The following is a 14,931-nucleotide window of genomic DNA, read 5'->3' as shown; positions in this document are numbered from 1 at the left end:
GGATCGTGCATTTGTGCAATGAGCAACAGCTAAACGTGTGGGTAGCGCCCCAAATCTTTTTGCCAAAATCCCCTGCAATATTATTCTATTGGTATTCACTCTTGTTTTGACTTGCTTGGTGGATTGGATGATTGCACTCTCCCAGAGTAATAAGGAAAAAACAACACATATTGACCATTTTTACACTTTATTCATTTTACACTGTCAGGGACCTCAGTAGCATGCGGAAGATCCATACGCAGCCACAACAGCTTGGCACCTTGGCACCACAAATGATGTGCCAATCAGGTGCCAGTCACACACCTGCCAGCACTTGAAGCTCAAAACAAGAGTGAATACCAACAGAGGAATATTGCAGGGGATTTTGGCAAAAAGAAATGGGGCGCTAACCACACGGTTAGCTGTGTTGCTCATTCCACGAATTCACGATCCTTACAAGTTGTACCTCGTTGTAAAGGTGACTAATCAGGCTTTCCAACCAAATAAATCACAATGCCAATTGGTATTACTAAGGGGAGAAATAATCGACCGAAACAATGTTCCGAACTTTTTTTGAGACGTTTATGTTGTGACTAACAGCAAGTCTGAGAAAGCTCAAGCCTTCCATGGTGTGATAAGGCAATGAGGGACGTGAGGAATGTAGGGAACATTTGACATTTACCTGTTGCACCTATGGTTGCACCTCCCTCATGCACATAATCCTCCCCCCCCCCCGAGACACACACACACTATGTGAAACATGTTAACTGTTCCCCCCCCCCAAAATATATATATATATTAGGGGTGGGGGAAAAAATCCATTCACCTAAGTATCGCGATTTTTAATGTCACGATTTTTTGGATCGATCTTTTATTCCAGAATCGATAATCGCAAATAAAAAAAAAAAAAAAAAAATTGGGTGCTTGCAGTCAGGCCACTCACTGAACAGCAGGCCAGGCGCCGCCTACTGGTTTACTAGTGGTTTTATTACTTTATTAGTTAGTCTGAAGTAATAATTACACTTCAGGGTTAAAGTGGGTGCATCTCATTGTAAAATTGGACTTCAAACGGCCCAAATCTGGCTTCAAACGGCCCAAATTTCACACGCGTTGGCCCATATCGGCCTGGCCTGCTTGGTATCTAATGCCCGGCCTGAATTATGATCCCAGTCCGCCCCTGTTTTTAACTATATCGCCCAGCCCTACTCATGATATATAATATACAGTCTCTAGTGTATGATTCAACTTTTCCCATGTTCTAATCTAGTGTAAAAAAGCAAACAAACTGAAAAAATAAAAGAAAAAAATAAACAAAAATCGCAATAAATCGTAATATCGAATCGCAATAATGGTAGAATCGCAATACTTAAGAATCGCAATATAAATCGAATCGGCACCCAAGAATTGTGATAGTATCGAATCGGGAGATAAGTGAATCGCCACAGCCCTAATATATATATATTTATATATATATATATATTTATATATATACACACAAGATATATATATATATTTATATACACACAAGATATATACATGTATATAGTGTGACTTCCTGGGGTAGTGGATTGGAATATTACTAATACTGTTGAGTTGAGAAAAGTTGCAAACAAAATAGAAATTGTTGTCATCCCCTCTCTCTATCCTCACCTTTCCTGTCTGCCTGTCCTATCTAAATAAAGGCAGAAATGCCCCCCAAAAATCATCTTAAAAAAAAAGACTGCAGGATATTTAAAGAAGATTTTCAGGCTCTTAACCCTCATATATAATTGGTACAGTTTGGGCTAATTCGATGTAATTTTCTGTGTTCGCATTGTGATAAATGTGTTATAAATGGTCATAAATGCCATGAATTTTGACATTGGAGGGGATTGGGGCTTATATCAAGGATTTGCACACTTCAGTACCTCAGCTCATTTTTGGCCCCGGGAATCAAAAATGTGCACTAATGTTATATCCAGAAATGGCTAAATCAATTACCCATTGAAAACCATTATAAACTATACATTTTTGAGGTCTAAGACTTACCAAAAAGCATTTTTTTATGACTTCCTCCAGATATTTTGGACATAAGGCTTCAAAATTATGGTTTTTAATATTTTTCAGCAGATTGCAACATTTTCTTATGGCATGCATATTGCAAGCAATTTTGCTGGTTTCTGTTTCTGCTGCATTATGGGCCACTACAGCCCAATGCAATACATAATTTCAGCTAAAATGGTGTCCATATGGATGTGTGTGTGTGTGTGTGCGCGTGCATGTGCATGTGTGCACAACCTCAACTCACTGACCTTCACCCCCCCCCCCCCCCCCCCCCCCCCCATGTCTGCAAGGCCTGGGAACCTGGCATTTTGTTTATGCAGGTGCACCTTTGATGTCGGTGTGGTGGGTGATCATTTGTGTTGTTGGGGAGAAGAATAGCAGCTGACCAATCATATCATCCCTCTGTGTGGTCAAACCAAACCAGTCAAACCCATGTCATGTGACTTGCGACAAGTCAAGACACTCCCGGGCCAGGGCAGAATTCACCCGCCACAACTAGGCGCGCGCCGCACAGTCTGTTTTGTTTTCGGGTCAGCGTCACGGCAGCCACAAGCAGTGCAGAGGAGGACATCATGTCAGCCCACACCAGCTCTTGATTTAGTTCACCAAACTAAAAAATTCGAGAGGCATTTCAACACCAGCATTGCAATTATGACTGGATCAAGCGATGTCTCCTTTTCGGCGCGGAGAGCGGCTCTTGTTGGGCTAAAGACGGCTTTTGTGACTTCGGAAGTTCATGAAAACGCCTCAAGTCATCTGAAAGCTACCATTTGCCTTAAAACATTTGGGAGTACCAGGATACAGAGCTGCAGTTGGATGAGCAACAACGCCGAGAAGTCAATGCTCATAATGAGAAGGTGAGGAAAAACAGGGACATTTTGAAGTCTCATCACTGTGTCATATTCTTGGGTTAAGTCTTAACTAGGTCGTTTTCCAGAAAACGGCAGAATATGTTAATTTAAGTGTTCTATCTACACTAATCCTTCCCTTTGTCCATACAGCTCCCCTGAAAACAGCTATAGCCTATAGGCTAAATAACATAAGGCATATGTTTAAACTATTTTTTATTTTTATTGAAAAGTTAAGTAGACTAGTTATAGCCTACATTATATTAACTATAATAAATTAGACTCACGTGCAGGGGGCAACACCTATAAACACAATGAATTTCCTACAGTTTTAGGCCTATACATATTATTATCAGATGAAATAAATTAGAATAAATACTCTGAAAATAAATGAAAGAATAATCATATTTTTTGCCGACTGCATGGTGCATGCCATATTTGGCAGCGAACATCCGCTTTTCTAATTCCTCTCTTCAATTCTTGATGGATTTAATTAGTTTAAATTGCCATAATGTTGTGAGGTGAGGAGAGGCGCACTGTGCATCTGCATTTCCTAATTACAAATTCATTCATTCATCACGTATAAAATAATATTTACTTATTTAATAGATGGAGATGTCATGTGTGAACATTTAATTCTTCTGTGTCCCCGGACGGCGTCCGTGGCAGAAAGTAGTTGACCCAAAACAGTACACATGTAGGCTAGATCATTATGAATCTACATATTTATTGCAGATTATATACTCACTATCTAATATTCACCTTGCTCATAAAAATATATATATATATATATATATATATATATATATATTATAACGAATCAGGTATTCGTCCAAGGTACCGGAGACAAACCAACAGAGTCTCACCTGTCCGCCGCCTGCACGTCTCTCTTCTCCCGCTGTCCCCCGGTCCCCGACAGCCTTTCGACACTCTCTAGCCAGATGTCCAATCGTTCCACATAACCAGCAGGCTCCCGGCCTTTCCCAGTACCGTGGCGCCGCGTACCTGGTCTTTCCCACTGCGACACCACCTCGCTAGATGGCCCGGTTCCCCGCATGTCCAACACAGTCTCTTTTGCGGCTCCTCCGGCCGTTCTCCCCACTGCATTACCTCTGTGCTCAACTCCTCCACACGTTGCCTGACTTCCCGCAGCGCCCGCGTGATTTCTAACCCCACATAGGATAAGCAATAACCACGCCCTGTGGCGCCGGGATTGGCCAGGAGCAACACTGGAGGGCACGCAGCCCAGCGATTTCATGAACCAACTGAATAGCTCTTGAGAACGGACAGCGATTTCGAGAGCGGACATTGAAATTAATTATGGTCACCTACCTTCCTTAGCATAGTAATAATAATAATAAGCATAATAATTGTAATCTACACAATCTACAAAAACATGCAATAATATAAACGGTGTTGTGTTCACGTTCATAGCTCATATAATATAATGTATCATATCGTTAATTTCAAGCTCAATTCTTACCCAGAGAAAAGGTACAGCACTGAAAATGTAACAAGCAATAGTTTTTTAAACATCTTTATTTTAAAAGATGAAAAACCCCAGGTGCTTTAGTCCCAAGCTTCAATGCTCCTGGCCAATCCCGGCGCCACAGGGCGTGGTTATTGCTTATCCTATGTGGGGTTAGAAATCACGCATGGGAGAGAGTTGACTACACATCAGTTCCTAGCTAAACAGGGAAACACCACATTACACGCCAAAACCCTGGATCGCTACAATATATATATGTGTGACCTGCTCTGACAAAATCAGTCACATGTAGCACTGGCCGTTTGTGTAGAAACATGATTTTATGAGAAAATATTGATTTTGGCTGTTTTGGGGTTTCACCAGATTTTAGTCAAATAAAGCCTTGGCTTTCATTCTCTGTAAAGATTATTGTGAAATTTGAATGCTAAATATAGTTTTGAAGCTCATAAACTTAGGGTGACAAGCAGAACTAGCTTACTTTGTCAAAGTTTGAGGTCGTTTTTCTCAAAAACATAGTTTGGAAACACTCAAAACATAAAGGGGTGTATCTCACTCAATCTTTGGTGTACCAATATATTTTACAGATTCACAGATTGAATATATCTGTGTAATAACAGCAGTTATCACTTATACTGGAAAATAAATTATTCCGGGTCAATATCATTTTCCATGTCTTGAGAATTATGGTCAATATTGAAATGTTTTCAGTTATTATTATAATAATGATAATAATAATAAAACTTCAATTAATAACCCCAGATTTTATTTGCTTCGGCCTATAGGCTGTTTAGGAACGGCATCTATTGGGTGTTCAGTGTGTCCCCTAGAAAATCTTTCAGGCCTGGAGAGATTTCGAAACGTACACCGACCGCAAAGGTGGGGGCCCTCGCTGGCGACGCTAAACTTTTAGCTAACCTGTTCGCATCTATGTTGGCAATGGCATCCCAAATATCATCATACTATTATGGGATGCAATGGGAACAGTTGTATTATGGGATGTGCGTTTGCCAGGCAACGACACACGTTGACACGTTTTGGAACAGCGCTGCATGCTGGCACAATGCTCCTAAAAGCAAAATGCTTATTGTTCTGAATGATTTGGCATCTTCTATTATGGTCCACTGTCAACGCCAGTATTGTTGTATTGTAATAATATGCCATAAAAGGTTTATTGAAATTTTGGGGAGAGCCGAAAAAATAGATATATACTGTATATATTTTTTTGCTTTTTTTTCTGGTCTGGCGGGGGCGCTGTTGGCCTGGCGGGCCTGTAGAATAGTAGGGGAAACACTGACCTGTGTCGCTCATCTGGCTTCATCAATACATTGTGTTGTATTTGATTTGGACCTGTGTCGCACTCATCTGGCTTCATCAATACATTGTGTTGTATTTGATTTGGACCTGTGTCGCACTCATCTGGCTTCATCAATACATTGTGTTGTATTTGATTTGGACCTGTGGCGCACTCATCTGGCTTCAGCAATACATTGTGTTGTATTTGATTTGGACCTGTGTCGCTCATCTGGCTTCATCAATACATTGTGATTATATTTGATTTGGACCTGTGTCACACTCATCTGGCTTCATCAATACATTGTGTTGTATTTGATTTGGACCTGTGTGGCACTCATCTGGCTTCATCAATACATTGTGTTGTATTTGATTTGGACCTGTGTCGCTCATCTGGCTTCATCAATACATTGTGTTGTATTTGATTTGGACCTGTGTCGCACTCATCTGGCTTCATCAATACATTGTGATTGTATTTGATTTGGACCTGTGTCGCACTCATCTGGCTTCATCAATACATTGTGTTGTATTTGATTTGGACCTGTGTGGCACTCATCTGGCTTCATCAATACATTGTGTTGTATTTGATTTGGACCTGTGTCGCACTCATCTGGCTTCATCAATACATTGTGTTGTATTTGATTTGGACCTGTGTCGCACTCATCTGGCTTCATCAATACATTGTGTTGTATTTGATTTGGACCTGTGTGGCACTCATCTGGCTTCATCAATACATTGTGTTGTATTTGATTTGGACCTGTGTCGCACTCATCTGGCTTCATCAATACATTGTGTTGTATTTGATTTGGACCTGTGTCGCACTCATCTGGCTTCATCAATACATTGTGTTGTATTTGATTTGGACCTGTGTCGCACTCATCTGGCTTCATCAATACATTGTGTTGTATTTGATTTGGACCTGTGTCGCTCATCTGGCTTCATCAATACATTGTGTTGTATTTGATTTGGACCTGTGTCGCACTCATCTGGCTTCATCAATACATTGTGTTGTATTTGATTTGGACCTGTGTCGCACTCATCTGGCTTCATCAATACATTGTGTTGTATTTGATTTGGACCTGTGTCGCACTCATCTGGCTTCATCAATACATTGTGTTGTATTTGATTTGGACCTGTGTCGCACTCATCTGGCTTCATCAATACATTGTGTTGTATTTGATTTGGACCTGTGTCGCACTCATCTGGCTTCATCAATACATTGTGTTGTATTTGATTTGGACCTGTGTCGCTCATCTGGCTTCATCAATACATTGTGTTGTATTTGATTTGGACCTGTGTCGCACTCATCTGGCTTCATCAATACATTGTGATTGTATTTGATTTGGACCTGTGTCGCACTCATCTGGCTTCATCAATACATTGTGTTGTATTTGATTTGGACCTGTGTGGCACTCATCTGGCTTCATCAATACATTGTGTTGTATTTGATTTGGACCTGTGTCGCACTCATCTGGCTTCATCAATACATTGTGTTGTATTTGATTTGGACCTGTGTCGCACTCATCTGGCTTCATCAATACATTGTGTTGTATTTGATTTGGACCTGTGTGGCACTCATCTGGCTTCATCAATACATTGTGTTGTATTTGATTTGGACCTGTGTCGCACTCATCTGGCTTCATCAATACATTGTGTTGTATTTGATTTGGACCTGTGTCGCACTCATCTGGCTTCATCAATACATTGTGTTGTATTTGATTTGGACCTGTGTCGCACTCATCTGGCTTCATCAATACATTGTGTTGTATTTGATTTGGACCTGTGTCGCTCATCTGGCTTCATCAATACATTGTGTTGTATTTGATTTGGACCTGTGTCGCACTCATCTGGCTTCATCAATACATTGTGTTGTATTTGATTTGGACCTGTGTCGCACTCATCTGGCTTCATCAATACATTGTGTTGTATTTGATTTGGACCTGTGTCGCACTCATCTGGCTTCATCAATACATTGTGTTGTATTTGATTTGGACCTGTGTCGCACTCATCTGGCTTCATCAATACATTGTGTTGTATTTGATTTGGACCTGTGTCGCACTCATCTGGCTTCATCAATACATTGTGTTGTATTTGATTTGGACCTGTGTCGCTCATCTGGCTTCATCAATACATTGTGTTGTATTTGATTTGGACCTGTGTCGCACTCATCTGGCTTCATCAATACATTGTGTTGTATTTGATTTGGACCTGTGTCGCACTCATCTGGCTTCATCAATACATTGTGTTGTATTTGATTTGGACCTGTGTCGCTCATCTGGCTTCATCAATACATTGTGTTGTATTTGATTTGGACCTGTGTCGCACTCATCTGGCTTCATCAATACATTGTGATTGTATTTGATTTGGACCTGTGTCGCACTCATCTGGCTTCGTCAATACATTGTGTTGTATTTGATTTGGACCTGTGTCGCTCATCTGGCTTCGTCAATACATTGTGTTGTATTTGATTTGGACCTGTGTCGCTCATCTGGCTTCATCAATACATTGTGTTGTATTTGATTTGGACCTGTGTCGCACTCATCTGGCTTCATCAATACATTGTGTTGTATTTGATTTGGACCTGCAGTGTTTCCTCTAGAAAATCTTTCAGGCCTGGAGGGATTTTGAAACATACCCCGACCGCAACGGTGGGGGCCCTCGCTGGCGACGCTAAACTTGTAGCTAACCTGTTCGCATCTATGTTGGCAATGGCATCCCAAGTATCATCATACTATTATGGGATGCAATGGGAACAGTTGTATTATGGGATGTGCGTTTCCCAGGCAACAACACACGTTGACACGTTTTGGAACAGCGCTGCACGCTGGCACAATGCTCCTAAAAGCAAAATGCTTATTGTTTTGAATGATTTGGCATCTTCTATTATGGTCCACTGTCAACACCAGTATTGTTGTATTGTAATAATATGCCATAAAAGGTTTATTGAAATTTTGGGGAGAGCCGGGGGGGGGGATATATATATATATATATATATATATATATATATATATATATATATACATATATATATATATATACATATATATATATATATATATATATATATATATATATATGTATATATATGTATATATATATATATATATATATATATATGTATATATATATATATATATGTATATATATATATATATATATATATATATATATATATATATACATATATATACATATATATATATATATATATATATATATACATATATATATATATATATATATACATATATACATATATATATATATATATATATATATACATATATATATATATATATATATATATATATATATATATATATATATATATATATATATATATATATATATATATCTGGCTTGTGTTCAGAGTGACCTGACACTAACGATCCAGCCGTGTTCTTCAGAGTGACCGGGTGTTTGCTTATTCTCCGACTCGCACTTTGAGCACACAGGAGAGAGCAGCTTAGCCCAATAATGGTGTTTTTTTCTTGTGGTCTTTAGTAAAAATACGTAATTAACTAAAACCTTACTAAGGGTTTTAGTCATAATATGGTAATAGTAATCATTTTCTGCTACTAGACTGCCATTTAAAATTGGTATTTTCATGAAATTTTGCAGAACCTCTTAAAGCCAGTCAGTTGATCCGTCTGTGTACAATCCTGGGTGTACAGTGGAAATGCAAAGCTGCGTGCACCGCAATGAATTACGTCACCAGTCTAATCTTTTGCACCAAAGTTCGTCTATTGGTAAGAACTGAAGGCTTATACACCTTGTTCTACTGCACTATCATGGCTGGAGCACTGTTGTCCAAAATACGATCTCTGACCGGAAACAGTATGGCTGCCTCTAGCTCCAAGAATGTTACTCCAGAAGGCTTTCATTACTGTATGCTGCAGAGCTCTCTCTGAGTCTGGGACGCTTCCCGCCAACTGGCTGGTTATTATGGGAGGGAACGTTCACTTGGCCAGTGGTGGATTCAGTCTTCCTCAATCAGTAACGACTTTGCGATCAGACAACACGGGAGGTGCAGCCCATTTTTCCGCTCTCTCATCGGTGCTACAACCTGTCACTCATTCAATTTCAACCCGCCTTTAAAAACCAGCAGTGGCTGTGAAGTGGCACCAAACACACATACAGTAAGCAGTGACTGACTCATTTATGTAGTATGCGGAGCACAGCGATTCAACATAATATTTGAGTCTGGGGAGGGACTAACTCTGATGAGACCACGACTTGTTGGCATTTTTGTCATACAGGACCAGACCAATGAGGTAAGTCCAAACGGCTGACGATTACAATCATGCAAAAATCCCAAAATGAGATGTTGTTTTTAACCAATAAAATGCAAATACATTATTATTATTATGACATTATTGACCGACATTATTATGCTCAAGGAAAGAAGACACCATCCTTAAAACAAAGGCATTTATTGCGAAAAAATGCACTTGACATGAAAAAACAATCAAATCAACCACGGGTCATCAGTACAAGACAATGTATCATGATCACATGGTAGAGAGCGCCGCCAGCGCAGAGCTGGACTTCAAACGGCACAAAAGGCCTATAAATATTATGCACAATATATAATTATATATATATACTTTTTTTGTTTTTCACTTGCTTGCCGCCGTACTACTAACCCGACTCAGTCCCGCCGCGCCGAACGTTTTTTTAATTCATAAAGTTTTCTTTTTCATTGTAAAGAGCTACATACAGAGTTCTGCCCCCCCCACCCTCCCAAACACACACACACACACTCAAACACACGAGTATCCATAGGAACAAATATGGCCGACATCTAATCCAAGATGGCAGGGTGAGCGCTCTGGTTTCCTGGAAGGTAAAAAAAAAGAGAAGAAAATGTAGGAGTGGACAGTCATGTCAAAACAAAAATGGGGTGTCCCGCCAATGTGCGATGGCAATGGTTTTATGCTGTGTTCCTGTCCTACAGGAATAACGTCCGACGGTTTTTGTCTTGGCGTCGTTTTTGTAGACTTCTCGAGGTTGATCCTCATCAGGTTTTTACTGCTAAACACGTGTCTGAGAAATCTGGGTTCATGATCGAGTTACCAGGTAGTGTATAATACACAACATAAAAACTCATATCTACAGTTTGTCCCATATAACACAGCATTAGCCGGGGTATTGAGTTGTGATTCGACGTGAATTCCGACTGTTCCCCTTTGCACTTTTGGATCTCAGAAGACTTGTAAGTAGGAGGAGAGAAGGACGGGAGGCCGATGGCACATTCAGCAAAACACAGACGGTGCGAGAAACGCTGCTCAAACAGGCGGGTCGAGTCATCTGATGCAAAGTGAGCGCCGTGCTCCTGACGTCTGACTCTTGTAAACTCGACCCATCCTTCTGAACTCCTCTCAGAGAGAAGAGACTATTGAGATCCTGCCACACGGACGACGACTTGTGCTTTTTTGTTTGTTGGCTCTGTCGACGCCCAGGGTACAGACAAGGAATCCGCGCTGCTCTGGGATCTGCTGTTTTTGTGTGTGCGACAAACAAGTCAGTCAAGTCGACGCAGCGCAGCGGAGTCACAACCGCAAAACCGACTGGCTCATCGCCAGGAAGAGGTAGCCTGGTAAAAGCATCCTGATCACGTGACCTCACATCCTGTTTCACTCTACATATCAGTCTGGACTTGCAGCCGCCCACAGCCATTTCCTGAGATTACAGTGTAACCGGGCCAATCAGGGCCCTGCGCCCTAGTTGAAGAGGTGACCGGGACAATCAGGGCAAAACAGTAATGGCGTCTCTCGAAACAATGAGCGATAACATTAACGTTAGTAAACACAGCCAAAGTGCAGTTATTGCAGAAATAGACTCAATAACGACAATTAAACAAGAACAAGAGTATATGCACCAGCAGAGTTTCTCGGCGGGAAAATATGTTTTCGCCGTTCTTCCGAGTGGATTTGGCGATGCTGATTGGCTGAAGGATATGTCTGTCAAGGCAAGTACTCCCGCCCACATCGATGGCTGGAAGGAAGTCCAGACTATTACGTAGGGAAAAACAATGTGAGGTGAGGTCACATTATCAGGATGGTTTTACCAGGCTATCTGTGTGAGTGTGTTGGAGTAATGTATGTGTGTTTGCAGAAGGGTGTGTGTGTGTGAGATGTGTGTATTCTTTACTTCCTGTGTGTTTTCACTTCATAAAGTGTCTCACTCTCTCAATCAGATGAAACATTCCAGTTTTCATTCATCAATTCATCAAACAAGTCTAAAAATCTCCATTTTGCATTGATGTGGGAGGTGGTAACACATGGCGATTTTAGAATATTGCAGTCACTTTTCTATTTTCCATTTAGACTTAGAATATATAAAAAGAGCTCCTTATTTCCATCATCATGTTGCTAGACCGTGATGATTTTATCAGATCTTTTTGATCCTTTGATGGGAAAACTGCAGGTAAGTGAAAGGGAGTGAGAAAGGGCACGAGACAGGGAATTGCTTTGTAGAATAAATTATGTTTTCCAGTTGCCAGTTCTCTGATTTTTCAGTCTGTAGCCTACAATCCTTCCTATCTTGTACTTGTGCTCTCCGGTGTGCAGACATTGGTGAGAGGAGAAATGGCGTGTTTATGCTGCATTCACATCATATGGGTCCCCATCAGTCATCATCAAGTGGTATTTATTTACCACCTGGAAGTTCCTATTTATTATTTACAGTCTTCCACGTATGACATGAAAGCAGCGTCACATCTGTGCTTAACCAATGAGACTCCAGTGTGCTCAGCCAATGGCAGACTCTCACCTGGTTTCGATGAGCCAATAGAGGACCGCAGGAATGACTCCTAAAGCCCCGCATGTTAGTACTTCCGGTTCCGGTTAAATGCCGGAAGTACAGTACGGTCTGTGGTTAACAAAAGTTTATGAAACTGCAAACCTTGTGTTCAGCAGGATAATCTTTACAAATGAGGACCACTTGTATGATTTTTTTTAAACGTAAAAACGATTTTTAAAAAATCGTGAGTTTCAGAAAATGCTTCAAAAGTCATAAAAGTTGTCTTCATTTGTGAAGATTATCTTGCATGAAGTTCACCGTTTCTTAAGCTTTTGTTAACCACACAGGCCTTATTTCAGGCATTTAACCAAAATCTCTATACAAAAATCCCATTGACTTTGAGACAAGGGAACCAGAAGTGCACTGACTTTGGAGTTGGCCTACAAAAATACTGTACGTCATCCCGGCGGTACTCTACAAGACACTTGTGTGCTTAGCCAATGAAGGAGCTCCACCTGGTGCTTAGCCAATGAAGGAGCTCCACCTGGGCGGCGTAGTTGTACTTGTGCTTTTGTTCTGGCTTGTGCTTCCACAACAGGAGGCGAGCAAATCCTACCAGCGCCTTAAGGTCCTTACACATCAAGAGCGATGCGAATATACGGCACGAAATTGCGATGCGAGTTTTGACCCACCTGTCAATCACAGCCACAGATGTGTACACGTCAGAAGCGAATTTCAGAAAAATCGACCGTGGTTCGAAAAAATAAACACCGCAATAACGCTGGGCGAAACTTTGCCGTTGGTATGCACGGTTGCATTGACTGATATAGGTTCGGAAAATATTATTGACGTGCGAATTAATCGCACGAAAAAAACGTGCTCGGTGTGTAAGGACCTTTAGAGTCACCTTCTGAGCTGGTAATAAACATCTACTGACCTCACACTCTCTGACATACGCACGTACGCAGGCACGCACGCACGCACGCACGCACGCACGCACGCACACACACGCACGCACACACACGCACGCACGCGCACGCACACACACGCACGCACACACACACACACACACACACACACGGTGAGCGAGTCAAGCATTGAGCTTTGCTGTGCTTCCAACCCCAACAGAGACTACGACTGAGATACCCTGGACGTTCAATCGTCGTCTCAGACGGAGACCCCCAAAATTCCCTGACACCTCCCTTTATATCGACCCTACTTTCCCATACATGTAGCAATCACCAGAAAACAGAACTTCCCTTAAAGCCACAGTTCTTGTCTGTCACGACGGGCTGTTTGTGTTCTTTCATATTGTGTCGTTTTCAATCCCGACGGTCTGAGCCCGTCTTTTCTGTTCTTCAGCTGTCTAATTCCCTGTTTCTCCCAGGCAGCAAGCTCAGGCTTGGACAGATGAAGCCTCGTGGAAGTGATACTAACCCTTTGTTCACCCCATAGGCAGAACTGATGCTTGACTCACGCTGAACGTGAGCTCACGCCTAACCGTTCACACCAGACACTCTCCTTTCCTCAGCCCTCCATTCACTTCATGCCTGGCAGCTTCAAGCTTCACGCGTCAAGCTTGGAAAATAGGACTGAATCCTGAACGATCGCATGAGCAAGGCGTGAGCGTGGCTTCAGCGTGACACGGGCGCGGGTGGTGTGAACGCCTGTTAACAAGGACACCTAAATTAAACTTGTGGGTTGAGCGTAGGTTGAGAGTTGCTTCGGCGTATGGTGTGAACGGCCACTAAAGTAGTAGTAGTTCCTCAAATGGCCACTTGAGGCCGGCTCCAAAAGGGAGTCATTCCCTGTTCACCCCCATGTTAAAATGCCCGACTTCTTTTTACATGTTTACAGCCTGGTTCCAAAAATGGTCTAATTTCACCTTTCATAACAACTGTACGAGGGGTGAATTTTTATATAACCCACCTGTTAAAGCAGCTACGAGCAACTTTTTCGATTGTTATTAAACAGTATAATTACAATATTGATGCATCACATCTTACCTATAATAGTAACTGAGACCAAAGCCGTGTGTATCTGAGATTGCTCCCTGTTATGTGACCAGCTCTCCTCCTCCTCCTCCTCTTCTTCTCTCTCTCTGATCTCAACTACTCTCTCTCTCTCCCCCCTCCCTCTGGTGTTTCTGCTCTAATCACCTGAGCAGGAACACCTGGAGTTGATCAGCCCTGCAGTGTTAAATGGAGGCTGGAGTAGAGAGCAGGCAGATCTCTCTCTGACCCACACATGCTCACAGCAGCTCCTGGAGAGGAATCTCTTCTCTCCAGTGGTGACTTTTCTTTGTTACTTTCTTTGTTATTTTGGTTTAGGCTGGAGTCCCCGGTAGTCCTGTTTTCGGTTTAGTTATAGGTTAACTCTTCTTGTTTTTAGGCTTATACTGGCTCCAACGGCCCAAAGGGGTTGGCCCAGGCCCTTTTTGATGAGTTTGGCCGGATCTCCAGTCTGTTTGGTTTGTATTATTTGTGACTTTGAATATCTTTGGGTTTATTTAAATAAATATTCTTTACCAATTTGCAA

This window comes from Poromitra crassiceps (assembly GCF_964638095.1).
Source record: "Poromitra crassiceps genome assembly, chromosome: 6".
In the NCBI taxonomy this organism is placed as follows: Eukaryota; Metazoa; Chordata; class Actinopteri; order Beryciformes; family Melamphaidae; genus Poromitra; species Poromitra crassiceps.
The sequence above is the reverse complement of the archived record's forward strand: the minus strand, read 5'-3'. Positions refer to the sequence as shown.